Here is a 16,962-nt window from a genome sequence, read left to right as displayed (position 1 = left end):
TAAGGAGATCACCATCAGCTTCAGCACTACACTTCAGTGGTTTCCTCCTGACATACAGTTTTGAGATGTGCTTCCTTGTCAGAAAATAGTGGCCTATCTTCTACCAGTTAAGGGTTTCTCCTTTGTTTCCAGAATAAGAACTGCTTCGGAAACTTACACTTCTGGGAAGTTTCCACGCAGCCAGCTCTGGATAAAAATGCTGTAACCTAAAGGAGATTTAGTCCCCCAAGATGAGATAATGCCAATATGTATTTTCAGAGGAGGTTCCTTTGAACCTATAGTTATGAGCATTTCAGGTTTCCTCCCAAACCTTCAACTACTAAGCAAAGACTCATATTGGGAGGAGCAACTTGAAGGAAACTGGGTTCGAAGATTGCTAGTGAAGACATAGGTGATGGCAGTATTAACTAACCTCACTGCCTTTATCCTTTAGTCATCCATTTATTAAGTATTTATTGAGTACCAGATCTTGTGCCATAATTTACATAACCTTTAGACTTTATTTATATCGTCTTACAGTGACCAATGATCTTATTTGACCAAGTAACCAAGTATTTTGAAACTATTTGAATTAGTTTCATTTTGTATGTTGAATTACACGGGAAGTATTTTCAAATGAATGATAAGCCTTCTAAGATTATACTGTATGGGTAAATGTTACTCTATGTCCTGGTATAATCTATCAGCCATAATTCTGGTTGAATCACAGCAACGTGATTAAGCTTCTTTGTCAACACATTGTGATCAGATCTTTACCCTTGCCTTTTTAAGTCTTTAATAGCCAGTTAAGTGGATGCTTTGCAAAAGTGCTAAATCTTTAAGAAGATTCATAGGAAGGACTTTTAAACAAACATAGGTCAGATATATCACTGAATTTGGTGAAAAAATTTATATCAAACTTGTAGGGAAAGCAAACCTTCCCTTTTCACTGGCAGCCATGATGAGCCCTAAGGCTGTCTGCAGCAGAGTCAGCAGAGTGACAAGACAATCTTACAGTGACACTTACCCTGGAAAGGAAAGGGGATTTTGACTGTGCTATATGTCGGTATTCAGGAATAAACAGTGAAAGAGGAACTGTTAGCTGCTTAATTAAGACAGTTATGCAGTACTAGCTTCAGAAAAATCTGGTTTTCATAAAACACAATGAAAGCCTAAACTCAGTATTGCTTACTTTGCCTTCTGAAATAGCACAGCTCTATTGGCAGCATGAAGATCAAGGAAAAAAGGCAGAAAACTCATGGGCGAACTGTGACTCCTTTAGAGAAAAACAGGAACAACCCTGCATAATCAAATACCACTTTTGCCAGGGCCTTTGTGACATGCATTGTTCTTGCCCAAGTTCTGGCACCTTATCATTTTAAGAAGCATAACAAAAGGATTGGTTACTGGTGGACTGTACGTAAACTGGTGTATATGGTTATAATGTTTATGGATTTTGTCTGTAATATTACTGATTTGGATCTGTATTCTCCAGATATGCAGGAGCAGTTCCCCTCAATTTACTCTGACCTACAGCAGTTTGGTAAATTACACTTCTGTGAGTCTGACTATCTGGACGCAAGTTTCCCCAAGAGTGTCAGGTCCAAAATGTTTTATCAGGCTTATTCTCCTTAATTGCTTACACAAGATTCGAATTAAGGAATTGGAAACACAGGAATATGTCCAACTTGGTATCCATTCCTCAAATCAAGGTAGGACTATGCTGCACTTCAGCAGGAAGCAGCTAGACCATTTGTCACCCCATTCCCTCAAAGACTTGGGGAAGGATGAAATGGAACTGGAGGTTGAAACAAGCCAACCTAAAAACTGAGTTCCTCTGCCCAGTTTAAACATATCCACATGTTACCCTCAAGATTAAGGATTATCAAAGAAAAGGGGGGAATTCCAACAGCAGGATGAGCACAGCCCTTAGCAGTAGCATTGCTGTGCCTCATCACTCTGCACCCTGTTAATAGGCAACAAATCGTGTTCAGCCATTGCTCAGTGCCTCAAGCATGGGCCCTGCCCATAAGCAACCAGCTGTCAATGAGGGACAGTGAGTTGTCCTGCTAAGCTATTGGTCAACCCTGCACTGGGCCCTGCCCATCAGTAACTGTCAATGAAGGACCACTGGGGAAGTGATTCAGTCAAGGGTCCATGGTGTGATAGTCATCAGGTAGAGAGTAAGGTAAGAGGCAGATGCAGGCCTTCTCCTGCAGGCCCTCCAGTTTACCCAGCCTTGGAACAGCAGATGAGCTGGAGGGCCCAGGGAGCAGACTGGGGACTGCGTCCTGCAGGGCTCCAGAGCCCTCACTGAGGCCCTCCACTAGCCATGGCCCAGGACTTGAGAAGCAGTGAACCTCTCCCCCATCCCTGTCTCTGTGACCCACTAGCAGTGGCTGTCTATGAGTCACAGTCTGTGAGACCTGGTCTCCCCATTTGGACGGCCTGAGGAGACTGAGGGCCACTTGGGTTGGATGCCTGGCTCCCTCAGGGATGACAGCTGGGCAGGGCATGGGAACCTGGCCCTGAGGGAGCCAACTGAGATCTGCCTCCTCTTAGCCAGGACTGGGACCTTGGAGGCTAAAAGTTGTGCCTTGGGACTTTGCCCTTTCTTGTCAGGACAGAGAATAACATTCATCTGGTAGAGATTTACAGGAACATCATTATCTGACCATGATCTGACCTTGAGAACAAAGGATCTGACACCCAGAAGTCTGCAACAGCTAACCATGCCCATCCCTCACCTTTTGATTTTAAAGGGACGTGCTGACAGCTTTCGGTAACTTTGGGTTCTTAGGGCATGAGCCACCCGTTTGCTTGTATGAATCTGTAATAAACCCTTCTCTGTTCCAGACTCATGTTTAGTATTGATGGGCCTCACTGTGCATGGGACACACGGATGTGCAATTTCGGTCACACTACTAGATACTGTAAATCCATATTCATATTTTCACTTGGTTGCAAATCTGCAATCATTTCTAACTGGTGTTAGTAGATTCCACTGTAAAACTGCTACACTAATGGTCATTAAAACTTTTTTTAGCTCCACACTTACCTGCTAGAACCGGCTACTGGAAGGACAGACCAAACCGGTAGCTCTGGGACTGACGCGGAGGAGTCTTCGTGCTCCGACGGTATCCCTCGGCAGACCGCTGGCGCCATCCTGCGATCTCCTGTGCACATCGCGACCGTAGCTCGCCAGAGACTGGGGCCAGGGCTCGGGGATGCGGCGGCGCAGAGGCTGGCAGGGTGCACGCGTTCGGCCACCTCTCCCCAAAGTCCCAAGACAAATATTTGCTTCCCCAGAGTCAGCCAGTGCAAAAAATTAGCTCTGGACGGGTCGGCGGACAGGGGCGGCCTTGTCCCGCTCTTTGGCCCAGCGGCGGCGGCGCCGCCAACCCCCGGCCGCCTGTTGCGATTGCGCTCTCGGCCGCCGTCTGGCGCGGGGGTTGCCAGGGGGCACGCGAGAGTTTGCGGGTGGCCGCGGCCTCGGCAGAAACCTGGTTCGGGGTTCACCGGAAGGGGAGGAGCGCTAGCCGTCTGGGCGAGACCTAAAGAAAAAGGCGGCTGGCTTGGGCGGCGGCAGCAGGGAGGGAGCAGGTGGAGAGTACGAGGCGGCTGTCCAGTGGAGCACTGATGACTTCCCTGCTGGTTCCGTCACCATCAAGAGCCAGGAAGGGACCCTCGGCCGGGAGAGTGTGCAGGCTGCTGGGCAGGGAGCCCCTAGGCTCTTCACAGGCTGCTCTCAAATACTTTTGGGAACTGTGGAGCTTCTCCCTCAAGGGTCCAAGGCCTGTCTTTTCCGGAAGAAGTTTCCGGGACTGAGAACAGGGCCCCAGAGCGGACTGATGCAGCAGGCTGGGAGAGAGGAGGGAGGTTGGGTTTTTTTTCCTTCGCTTTCGGTCTCAGCAGGGACAACACCCAGGGCCAGTTGGATTTACGAAGGCTTCATAGCCCTTGGGCCCTTATCTTATATTCCCCAGGGCTAGACCTAAGCACAGTTATGGAGCTGAACAGGCAACCAGGTGTGGAGAAGAGTAGTCGTTTCTCACCTTCCAGCCTGTAGGGAGGGCCCTAAACTCATTTGGGGATCACGGGAGCTTCTGCTAGAGTCCAGGCCCGCTTCAGAAAACACAGGAGGTTCCTAGTCTGAGAAGGAATCTATGTACCAAAATATACATACCATTTTAATACTTCTGTATCGAATGTTGCTGATAGTTATGTACTTTTTCTTTCAAACTTAAATTTATTAAAGGAGTAATTTTAAATTTTCTTTCAAAGAACCAGATTATGGTTTTAATTAATTGTTTTGGGGGAGTGGGGAAGTCTTTTCCATTGATTTCTATCCTAATTTATTTTTCTGCTTTCCTCGGGTTTATTCCTTTATTAGCTTTTAATAGCTTTTAATTCAGTTTTTAATAGTTCTTATTTTCTCATAAATGCATTTTAAAGCTCCGAATTTTCCTCTGACCTCTTCATATAGGTTTTAATATGTAATGTTCACTTTATTTCTAAGGAGTATATAATTTTTATTTTGATATCTTCTTTAACTATGTGCTTTTCCCCAACAGTATAGATCAAGGATCATATTTTTAGTTATTTCATTGCATTATGATTAGTAAATATATCTTGTATGGCTTCAGTTTTTTCAGCACTTGTTGAGTTTTCATTTGTCATCTCTCACATGGTCAGTTTCTAATCAGTTTTGCATGTGAATTTCAATATAATGTACTCAGATAAAAATGGTGCAGGTGTAGTACACTTATGATTGATCTTGTTAACTATGCTCTTCAAATCCTCTGTATCTTCAAATAAGTTTTTGTTGACTTAGTCTTAATTCCTGAGAAAGATGTATCTATACTAACATAATTAACACTTGACTGTTGACTTATTTTAAATCTTTGTGTATGCACTCGTGAGGATATGCATGTGTGTGTACCTGTGTTAGATGCAAACAATTTTTTTACATTGTATAATTTAAAAGCTTTGTCCTCCCCCCCCCCCCAACACACACAATTAGCAAATGGGTTTCATATTCAACTGCAAGTTTTCTCCCTACAGTCACCTTTCAAGTGCAAACGAACAGTTCTTGTTGTTCTTCTTGTTGTTCAGTTGCTAAGTCCTGTCTGACTCTTTGCAACCCCATGAACTGCAGCATGCCAGACTTCTCTATCCTTCACTATCTCCCAGAATTTGCTCAAACTCTTTTCCATTCAATCAGTGATGCCATACAACCACTGCATCCTCTGTTGCCCCCTTCTCTTCCTGCCCTCAATCTTTCCCAGCATCAGGGTCTTTTCCAATGAGTCGGCTCTTCACATCAGGTGGCCAAAGTATTGAAACTTCACCTTTAGCATCAGTCCTTCCAGTGAATATTCAGGGTTTATTTCCTTTAGGATTGACTGGTTTGATCACTGCTTAATGGATTTCCATTTTTCTGAATATTAAATATTTAGTACTAAATTTTTAGTACTTTATAAGTCAACTTTTATACATATACATTTCGTATGTACAGGTGTATTTAAACTTACACTTTTCTAACTTCTAGAATAATAATCTATATCCTCCTCCTGAGTATAACATAAATATTAGCTTGTTTTATTTCTCTTCATTCTCACCCCCCACCATGTCAATATTGTCTGGAATTTGAAGTCCAGATTTCCTTTTTAATTTTTAGGATCTAGACCAAAAGAATCTATATTTGAGGTCACTAATGGTTTTGAACTCTTGTTTTTTTAAAATAGTAGATAAAATGTGGAGGAGAGACCATAAATGTAAAAAACTGTGTAATCACAGAGTTACCTAAACAAAAATCTTAAAAATCCAAACTTGAATCAGTAATCAAAACAGAGGGAGATTTCAATACACACATGGTGGGTAAAATAAGTTAATGCTTCTCATGTGACCCAGGATATCACAAACAGCGTCACCTGTACCTCTAACCTCACAACTGATCCCACATGCAACTCTTTTCAACCCTACACTGTAGCCCGCCATGCTCTGCCCATGGGATTTTCCAGGTAAGAAGACTGGAACGGGTTGCCCTTTCCTACTCCAGGCGATCTTCCCGATCCAGGGATTGAACCCGAATCTCCTATGTCTCCTGCACTGCAGGCACTGTTAGGGAAGTGGTCTTTTTCAGGCTTCAGAGACAAAGAAAGCAGAGCAGGCCTCTGACTTGTCCCTGACTTGCCTGCCTTGCACATACACTGGCAGTTACCAGCCCGCTGGGCAGCATCAGAGATGAGATAGGGAGTGAGTCTTGGAATTCTCCTGAGCTCTGGAGATTCAATCTCCCAGGCCAGAGAGTATCAACACTCACAAGATAAAACATACAACATTGTGAAAGATTAACGCAACATCAGAGCTGCAGTTTGCTCACAGATGGATGATGATATCAGTTTGCATTATAAACAGGAACACCCAAACTGCAATTTCGAAGTCTCACCTGTGGAGTGGACACTGCCTAGCACCTTTTCCCAATTGGGGTTTCAGATTGCTGCTGTAACATGGAACTTCCCCGCGCTGTTTTGAGTCTGGATGTTGGTAAAAACCCAATTTGGTTATGTATCTGCTGTTTTGTTTCTCTTTCCTTTTAATGATTGTTTATTGAAAGTAAGTTAGATAATTCTCTATTAAATATTGAAATTATTTGTGTATGACAAGTGGTTTCTTTTGTTAACAAATCTTTCAAACCTGAGACGAAAGTTTAAACTTTGGGCAAAACACAGATTCTTTTACCACTGCACCACTTTGTATCTATCTTTTATAGCACATTTCTTTTTAAATTTTTATTACAGGTAATTTGGTATATGTGTTATATTCCTTTGTTAGTTGAGCCTTTTCTGATTCATTTTTTTCATCTCTCTCCTATCACCCGATTTCTAATTTCTCAATAAAGACGTTCAATAATGAAATTAGATGGATGAATAAACAGCAAGTATTCTAAACCTTAAAGAAATTTTTCTAGAACTTAGATTTAGCAATACATTTTACTGGCACATGGCCCCCTTCAGGTATCTCATATCTTCCTCTTAGAATCTTTTCTTATTCTTGCAGTATGATTCTAGAAATTCTTTCAGGGAGGGCCTGAAAAGTCAATCCACACTTACATGATAGTTTCGTTGGATATAGAATTTTAGTTTCAAAATTATTTTCCCTAGATTTTAAAAAATACCAATTCATTGTCTTCTTATATCCAAAGTTGTCCAAATGAGAACTCTGACATAACTTTATTTCTATTTCTTTGCAAAGAACTTTCTGTTTCTGGAATTTGCTCCTTAACTCTTGTGTTTTGACATTTTATCACCATATCTATAGATAAAGATACTTTTACTTCATCTCTGTATACTCTGCATTTAATGGAAAACTTACAGTCTGAAGATATAAATTCTGTGAAAGTCTCCTTTTCTTTACTCAGGACCGGCATGTGTGACACTTGGGTTGTGCACTGCACTCTGCTAACACACTGTACAATGGCACACTCGGAAGATTTTAAGACTACATTATCCCACACTGTCACTTTGACATCTTGGTGCTGCTGTGGGGCCCTGCTACATGGTTATCTGACAACTCAATCTAAAAGACTCAGTCATGTTTATAATCCATGTACATACTACTATTTTCTCCTGTCAGAAAAAATAGCCACAGCTGTTTTGCTCTGTTTTGTTTTACTCTTATAATACTTGGGACTTTACTATTTCCCATTATAAATGAATTTACATGCACTAATCCAGAAAGATTTATCTATTATGCCCCTTCTAGCCTAAACAGATTCCACAATCATAAATACCATGAAGTTCCCTTAGCCAAATGAAAAGATTTCTTACTTTATTTCTCTAGTCTAAGAATTGAAATTCAGATTCTGCCTTGGTTAACCTTCCTAATTCTAAAATTGTGTTCTCTAGGCATACTTGCTGTTTCTGAAAGAAATTCATTTAAGAACAATTTCCGTCACCCAGTTCCTCGATATTAATGTGAAAAATCAAACATTTACAAAGACATTACAGGAAAAGGCACCTACAAAACAGCTTGCATAAGCAAAATGATTCTTATTCGATTTTCATGTTGCAGCAGGGAGAAAAGGGAAAAGCCTATGAAAACAAGGATATGCTCCCTTGCTGGAAGCAGTCTTATGGTTGATATATATACAAGTTAATCAGTATGACTTTCTTCTGCTCATTATTCTCCATGTTATAATAGGGAGCGTGAGTAAGTGGACATGCTAAACTAGATGAAATCTACATCTCCAGAAAGAGATTCAAGTGGTTTAAGGCCCAACCCTAAAGTTGGAAATTTTGTTAAGAACACTGAACAACCTTTGCCAGGGGTGTGGTATGTCTGAATTCTGTTTCACATTCCCTCTTGGACTAAAGAGTTTTCCTTCAATGCATTTGAAAATGATAATCCCACACAAATCTCCAACATTACTGCCAACAACAACAAAAAATAAAGCTGATAGCTTTAGGTATTTTGTTTTCCCCTGAACGTTAAAAACGCTGATTAAAAAAACAATGAGACCCAAAGGGATGGGATGGGGAGGGAGTTGGGAGGGGGGAATCAGGATGGGGAACACATGTAAATCCATGGCTGATACATGGCAAAAATACATGGCAAAAACCACTACGATATAGTAATTAGCCTCCAACTAATAAAAATAAATGAAAAAAAAAAAAGAAATCCATATTGGATTTTCAGACACTGAGCCTACCATGACCTTTTCCTGCCCACCAGAAGGGCTTCCTCAAGATAAAAAAAAAGAATGATAAGGATTTTCCCCTACCTTCTGGCAATTTAAAATTATTGCCTTTGATCCTGTAAAACAACAGAGAGAAATTGTTCTTTATTTCATTTCACAAATCTGCATCCTCCATTTTTTTGCCACAGGAAAAAAATGGGTGGCTTGTGCTGCCTCAGTCCCAAGACCAATTATCATCTCAGTCTGGGTCCTCTGAGGGAAAGTGGTAAAGAACTGCTCAAGCTCAATTAGTTCTGCTACTTTGCTCTCTGTTTCTGGCTTTGGCCATTCAAAGCAAAGTTCCTTGGGCTGGTTGATAATGATACTCTCTAGATTCTTATGATGCTGTTTAGTAAAACCACCTGAAATATTTATTGTATAATGAGTTTGCAGTCAAAGAAAAGAAATATTGAGGTTTGGGGATTATCATCTTCTTGTCTGCCACTCCTCCGACTGCAGTTTGAATAAGAAAGTCTTGCTTATATTCTTGGGGAAACTGGGTTCAGAATAGGTGACAGGAACAGGAGGTTCATCTTGAAAATACTGAGAAGAAAAACATTGGCTACTTTAACAAGCAGAAATGAAGAACTCAGAAGTCATCAACCTGACTCCACCAAGTGAAGTTTTGAATTTCTAACTAAACATTTCCCAATTATTCACACATTCTCCTTTCAGTTATAAGGTGTGTCCTTCTCTGTGCTACCTGATAGTATGCCCTAGATCATTTCTATTCATTTGGCTTGTTCTTGTGTTAAATCCTCCAAATTCAGAGATTTCAACTCAGAAATTAGAAATAGGAAAGAAGTATTGAGAGTATTCCATTTTTTTTTCTGAAAGTACTGATGGAAAATCTGATTTATTTTTTAAAGGTATTTGTCAAAGATTATATTGGTCTTTATACAGCATTAGTAACAGACATTAGAAATAAGGACTTTTGTTATGTCATTCGTTTTTTCTCTCTATTGAGACACACAGCAGATAACTTGAAGATTCTACAGAATCATAGGCCCAACAAGTAAACTGTGGCATGGCCTTCTTGGATGTTTTTAAAATAAAGAAGTTCTTATTGCTCTAATGCAAGATGCTTAGGGAGTTGACTGGCAAGTCTCTAGGAATCTCTTAAAGCACAGCTTGTTGGGAAAGAAATGTGCTCTGGAGGTACAGGAGTGCCCATGCAAGTGCCTTCCCTGTCACAATAATAAAGGGAGAAACACTGATCAAGTGTCTGCCAATGTTCCAGCTGCTGTACTATGTGCATTAAGTACATTATCTCATTTAATCTTCACAACAAGCCTGGAAGGTACATTCCATTATCTTTCTCATTTCACAGAAGAAGAAATTGAGGTTCAGAGGAGCAAAGAAACTTTCCTAAGGTCATTGAGTCCTTAGGTGGGGAAGCTGGGACTCAAAGCTAATGCCCATCACTACTACAGTACACTGCCTTTCAGCCAGTGTCTTGACTTTTATAACTGGTTTGTTATAAGGGGTCCATGGCCAGAGACCATGGTGTGGACTCTGACATAATAAATGTATATTTGGTCTCTTTCCGCAATTACTGACACAGAGTTCCTAAAACTCTTTGTGACAGTGGTGCTAAGAACATCTTTTGTTCTAATATTTGGTCTTTGATCCTAATTCCTGACACAGAGCTCCTAAACCCCTTGGGATTTTCTGGGTAATAGGAGCCTATTTTGTTCTAATGAGATGACTCTTCTTGGACTCCTGGGTAGCTTCAGGAAAGGGGCTGATCACCAGAAAGGCTGGGTATAGATTAGAAGATTGAAACTGTTAACCCTACATCCTCCAGGGAAGAGAGAGGGACTGGCTGCTGCTGCTGCTAAGTCACTTCAGTCGTGTTCGACTCTGTGCGACCCCGTAGACGGCAGCCCACCAGGCTCCCCCGTCCCTGGGATTCTCCAGGCAAGAACACTGGAGTGTGTTGCCATTTCCTTCTCCAATGCATGAAAGTGAAAAGTGAAAGTGAAGTCACTCAGTCGTGTCAGACTCTTAGCGACCCCATGGACTGCAGCCCACCAGGCTCCTCCATCCATGGGATTTTCCAGGCAAGAGTACTGGAATGGGTTGCCATTGCCTTCTCCAGAGAGGGACTGGAGACCGAGTTAATAATCCATCATGCTTACTTGACAAAACCTCCATAAAAATCCCTAAATATGAGATTCAGAGAGCTTCTGGGTCAGTGAACATACCTACATGCCAGGAAGCCATGTGGACACCCCAGTTACACAGGGACAGAAGCTCCAGCACTCAGGACACTTGCAGATCTTGCCCTGTGTACGTCTTCATCTGGCTGGTAGCCTGGATCCTTTATTATATATCCTTTATAATGGTAAACATGTTTGCCTGAGTTCTGTAAACTGTTACAGCAAATTACTGAAACAGAGGAAGGGGTTGTAGGAACTCCTGATTTGTAGCCAAGACGACCAGGGATCTACTACTTGTGATTGGCATCTGAAGTTGGTGTGTGTTGGGGGTGGGGGGGGGCAATCTCCTTGGCTGAGCCCTTAATGTGTGGGGGGTCTGAGCTAACCCCATGTAATTAAGTCAAAATTGCTTGATGTGGAAAACCCACACAACACTTGCTGACCAGAAGGATTGAAAGTAAGTAAGGAAACAAAAATTTTCCTCTTTTGCTCTTATGGCTTCTGAGTTAACTGTAGATAAGTATCCTTAAATGCCCAACAATGTACATTATGAAGCTTCTAAAGTGACTTCTGGACCATGGTGGCTGCAACTTCACCTAGACTCACTCTGTATTGTGCCATTCCCCATTCAGAGGGCAAAAGATTCTAAAAATAATTTTTTGTTAAATCCAACTCTTAAGACGTCTGCATCTCATAAATGCAATTCCTCTCCCCTCCCTTCTCAACTACTCCTTCACTCATCAATCGATTCATCCCATCAGTATTTACTGAGTGCCCACTCTATTCCAGATATAGCTTGAGAAGATAGGGATAACAGTGGCAGTGGCCACAGGACTGGAAAAGGTCTGTTTTCATTCCAATATCAAAGAAAGGCAATGATAAAGAATGTTCAAACTACCCCAACAAGCTGGGGTAATTTCACACTAATTACATGCTAGCAAAGTAATCGGAGAAGGCAATGGCAACCCACTCCAGTGTTCTTGCCTGGAAAATCCCATGGACAGTGGAGCCTGGTAGACTGCCGTCTATGGGGTCGCACAGAGTCGGACACAACTGATGTGACTTAGCAGCAGCAACAGCAAAGTAATGCTGAAAATTCTCCAAGCCAGGCTCCAACAGAACCAAGAACTTCCAGATGTTCAAGCTGGATTTAGAAAAGGCAGAGGAAGAAGAGATTAAATTGCCAACATCCGTTGGATCATCGAAAAAGCAAGAGAGGTCCAGAAAAACATCTACTTCTGCTTTATTGACTATGCCAAAGCCTTTGACTGTGGGGATCACAACAAACTGTGGAAAATTCTTCAAGAGATGGGAATACCACATCACCTGACCTGCCTCCTGAGAAATCTGTATGCAGGACAAGCAGCAGCAGTTAGGACAGGACATGGAACAACAGACTGGTTCCAAATTGGGAAAGGAATAGGTCAAAGCTGTATACAGTCACTCTGCTTATTTAACTTCTATGCAGAGCACATCATGTGAAATACCAGGCTGGATGAAGCACACGCTGGGAAGCAAGATTGCGGGGAGAAATATCAGTAACCTCTGATATGCAGAGGATACCACCCTTATGGCAGAAAGCGAAGAGGAACTGAAGAACTTCTTGATGAAAGTGAAAAAGGAGAGTTGTAAAAGTTGGCTTAAAACTCAACATTCAGAAAACTAAGATCATGGCATCCAGTCCCATCACTTCATGGCAAATAGATGGGGAAACAATGGAAACAGTGGGAGACTTTATTTTCTTGAGCTCCAAAATCACTGCAGATGGTGACTACAGCCATGAAATTAAACAACACTTGCTCCTTGGAAGAAAAGCCATGACCAACCTAGACAGCATATTAAAAAGCAGAGACATTACTTTCTCCACAAAGGTCTGTATAGTCAAAACTATGGTTTTTCCAGTAGTTACTTATGGATGTGAGAGACTATAAAGAAAGCTGAGCACTGAAGAATTGATGTTTTTGAACTGTGGTGTTGGAGAAGATTCTCGAGAGGCCCTTGGACTGCAAGGAGATCCAACCAGTCCATCCTAAAGGAAATCAGTCCTGAATATTCATTGGAAGAACTGATGCTGAAGCGGAAACTCCAATACTTTGGCCACCTGATGTGAAGAACTGACTCACTGGAAAAGACCTTGATGCTGGGAAAGATTGAGGGAAGGAGGAGAAGGGGAGAACAGAGGATGAGATGGTTGGATGGCATCACCAACTCAATGGACATGAGTTTGAGCAAGCTTCAGCAGTTGATGATGGATAGGGAAGCCTGGGGTGCTGCAGTCCATGGGGTCACAAAGAGTCCAACACAACTGCATGACTGAACTGAACTGATAGGGATAGAACAGTGAATAAAGCAAAATACCTACATTCAGAAGGCAGCAGTAGAGTCAGACAACGTATTGGTCACAAAGCAGCCTAAATTATTGTACCAATTTTTTTTTAATGGCTTACTTAAACAAGATACAGATTTATTCATCTCTCAGGTGATAGTCCAGGGCTAGTAGCGAAGTTCTGCCATTCTCATCACATGGCTTCCATTTCTGGGCCCAGAGTGGTTGATGTAGTTCCTGCCATCATATCTGCAACCCAGCCAGAGGAGAGGGTAAAATGGCAAGGGAAGCACATATTTACTCATTTTTAGGGCACAAACTAGAAATAGTATGTATCACTTCTATTCATATCTCATTGGCTCAGAACTTTGTCTTATGGACAAACCCAGATGCAAAAAAGCGGGTAAAGTAGCCTTTAATTAAGAAGCTATGCACCCATGAAGCAGGGAGTGAAAGTAAGGAGGGCATCAGCAGACGAATGGATAAGGAAGCTGTGGTACATATACACCATGGAATATTACTCAGCCGTTAAAAAGAATTCATTTGAATCAGTTCTAATGAGATGGATGAAACTGGAGCCCATTATACAGAGTGAAGTAAGCCAGAAAGATCAAGACCATTACAGTATACTAACACATATATATGGAATTTAGAAAGATGGTAATGATAACCCTACGTGCAAAACAGAAGAAGAGACACAGATGTACAGAACAGACTTTTGGACTCTGTGGGAGAAGGCGAGGGTGGGATGTTTTGAGAGAACAGCATCGAAACATGTATATTATCTAGGGTGAAACAGGTCACCAGCCCAGGTTGGATGCATGAGACAAGTGCTCGGGCCTGGTGCACCGGGAAGACCCAGAGGGATCGGGTAGAGAGGGAGGTGGGAGGGGGGATCAGGATGGGGAACACATGTAAATCCATGGCTAATTCATGTCAATGTATGACAAAAACCACTACAATACTGTAAAGTAATTAGCCTCCAACTAATAGAAATAAATGAAAAAAAAAAAAAAGAAAGTAAGCAGGGAAGAATAGCTTTTATGGGTAATGGTCTCTGATTCAATAATAAGTAAATATATTAATATTCAGATGGTACATGGAAGGAAATTTAGCACTTTTTTTCATCTCTGGAATGCAACTTCCACCTCCTTGTTTGAAACACTAGAAAAGCAGTACATCAAGCCAGGCTAAAAAACTTTACTCTAACCTCATCATTTTGGTTACAAAGACACATTCATCAGCTGAAGGGAAGGTATCAAATGCAGTACTTATCTCCTCTTTTAGGATTTTTAAATCTCTAACAGTCATTTTAACTGGGTCAGTAATTATTAAGAGCAATTAAAAAAGCATCCAGGTTAAAGGAGCAAGGGAAAAAAAAATAGGAAAAAGTAGAGGGGAAAAAATCTCATGGGAGCACCTGAATCTACCATCATTGCATCATTTTCTAGTGTTCCACAGTCTAGGCAGTTTGTCAACAAAATTTGAGGAGCTATTTTCTATCAGGCACTGGGATAGCCCTTGTGGAAGAAGACAAGTAGTATTCTAAAATGATAGATCCTACCCTCTAGCAGAAGATAAACACAAGAAAATGTAAAAGCAATGAAAAAAATTTAAGGACAATACTACACAGTTCACAAAGCTACACAGTTAATTGTTAATCCATTGTGCAAGGAATAGAGCCTTAAGAGTCAAAAGGAAGAAAACCTCCCCATGAAATAAAATAGGATGGAGAGGCTTCACAGAGTGGGATCTAAGTAAGAGTTTAAAGAACTGGGATAATGATAGGTTTGTGTAGTCTAGAGAATAACTTAGAAGAGTGATACCACAAAAGCAAAAATGAAGAGAAATTTAAGATGCATTAAGTGAAGAAGAACTAAAGAGCCTCTTGATGAAAGTGAAAAAAGAGTGTGAAAAAGTTGGCTTAAAGCTCAACATTCAGAAAACCAAGATCATGGCATCCGGTCCCATCACTTCATGGCAAATAGATGGGGAAACAGTGGCTGACTTTATTTTTCTGGGCTCTAAAATCACTGCAGATTGTGATTGCAGCCATGAAATTAAAAGACGCTTCCTCCTTGGAAGGAAAGTTATGACCAACCTAGACAGCATATTAAAAAGCAGAGACATTGCCAACAAAGGTCCGTCTACTCAAGGCTATGGTTTTTTCAGTGGTCATGTATGGATGTGAGTTGGACTATAAAGAAAGCCGAGTGCCGAAGAATTGATGCTTTTGAACTGTGGTGTTGGAGAAGACTCTTGAGAGTCCCTTGGACTGCAAGGAGATCCAACCAGTCCATCCTAAAGATCAGTCCTGGGTATTCATTGGAAGGACTGATGTTGAAGCTGAAACTCCAATACTTTGGCCACCTGATGTGAACAACTGACTCATTGGAAAAGACCCTGATGCTGGGAGGGATTGGGGGCAGGAGGAGAAGGGGATGACAGAGGATGAGATGGCTGGATGGCATCACCAACTCAATGGATATGGGTTTGGGTGGACTCTGGGAGTTGGTGATGGACAGAGAGGCCTGGCGTGCTACGGTTCATGGGGTTGCAAAGAGTTGGACATGACTGAGCGACTGAACTGAACTGAACTGAAAGGATAGTGAGTAGAACATTTTACCTAAGCTGGAGGACCGGGGGAAACAAGTAATTGAAGAAGGTACCTTTTGGCAAGATGATAGAAGGCCTTTAGTTTCAGGATAAGGAACTGAGGTTTAATCTTTTAGTCACTGGATAAATGATGATGGCTTTTGATTAGATGAGCCAACTGCCAATGCTTTAACAACTTCAAAAGACCATAAGAAACATGGTCCCTAGTCCTCAGGGAGAAGAGAGCCCCTGAACTTTAGGATTCTAGTTGAGGAGGAGAACAGATATACTATCTGATGGGTAGAAGACAGACCACCCTGGCCTTTAAACGTATAGTGATTTTTCCTACCATAAAATGTATAATGATTTTTTTTCTTTCAACTGGAAATTTTAGATTCTCAGTTGACTCATCTTTCCCTGGCCTCTTTGTCTGATAGTCTCTGGGGAAAGATGACTCACTGACTATCTTTATTTCTACATGAAAGAGAGAAATCACATACAGCCCACTTTATTCAACTTTTAATTAGATGTAAATTTGAACTCCTACATTATAAATTATTTTAAGCACAGTCATGTAAATTCCCCCAAGTTTGATTAATATAAAAACTTGACTGTCAAGTGAATTGGAAACTAAGATTTTGTCCTTTTGCCTTTGGTAAAATATCCAACCTTTGTCAGGATTAGTCTTGAGTTTCGCAAATTCTGAGAGAGCCTTAGAAATTCATCCCACGTTAACTGTGCCCTTTTATACATCATGCCCCCAAAATCCATTAAAAAAAAAAAAAAAAGACACCTGAGAATACCAAAATCCACCTCCCCAGTCCCCACCCCCAACCTGACTTTATCAGGGAACTTCAGGACAGGCACCTGGATGTATGTTTAGCAGGCTGGTAAGTGGTTCTTGCAACCAGGGAAGTTTGTTACAAAACTAAGACAAGGTCCTTGCCCTGGAGGAGATTATTTTCCTGTGGAAGAATGTAGGCAATCAGTAAATTACGTGCTGGTCAGTTTTCACCAAAAGCAGAGGACAGGTGAAAATGTTTGATCTAAATGAGTACTAAATCCTAAAAGGGGGGGCGGGGGGGGGGGAATACAGCCCTGAAGGAAAGGAAGCCTTTGGGCACTGGGTCTCTCAACCTTATCACAAGGATCAACGTTAC

The 16,962-nt window shown here is 41.6% G+C and overlaps 1 protein-coding gene across 5 annotated transcripts in view; it reads right to left on the bottom strand.

Moving 5' to 3' along the window:
* LOC133040793 (myomegalin-like) overlaps positions 1 to 3,828 on the bottom strand; it is a 63,760-nt gene extending 59,932 nt beyond the window's left edge. For 2 of the 5 annotated variants that reach the window (XR_009689035.1, XM_061120953.1), the window contains exon 1: positions 3,038 to 3,828. The gene's annotated coding sequence lies outside the window, so the exon portion shown is untranslated. The remainder of the gene's footprint in view (positions 1 to 3,037) is intronic. The other 3 variants (XM_061120947.1, XM_061120951.1, XM_061120948.1) reach the window with 3 other exon arrangements.
* Between the last annotated feature and the right edge of the window lie 13,134 nt (positions 3,829 to 16,962).

Source organism: Dama dama, chromosome 20 (assembly GCF_033118175.1).
Source record: "Dama dama isolate Ldn47 chromosome 20, ASM3311817v1, whole genome shotgun sequence".
Lineage (NCBI taxonomy): Eukaryota > Metazoa > Chordata > Mammalia > Artiodactyla > Cervidae > Dama > Dama dama.
Note: the sequence above shows the minus strand (reverse complement) of the source record. Positions and strands in the feature narration are given on the sequence as shown.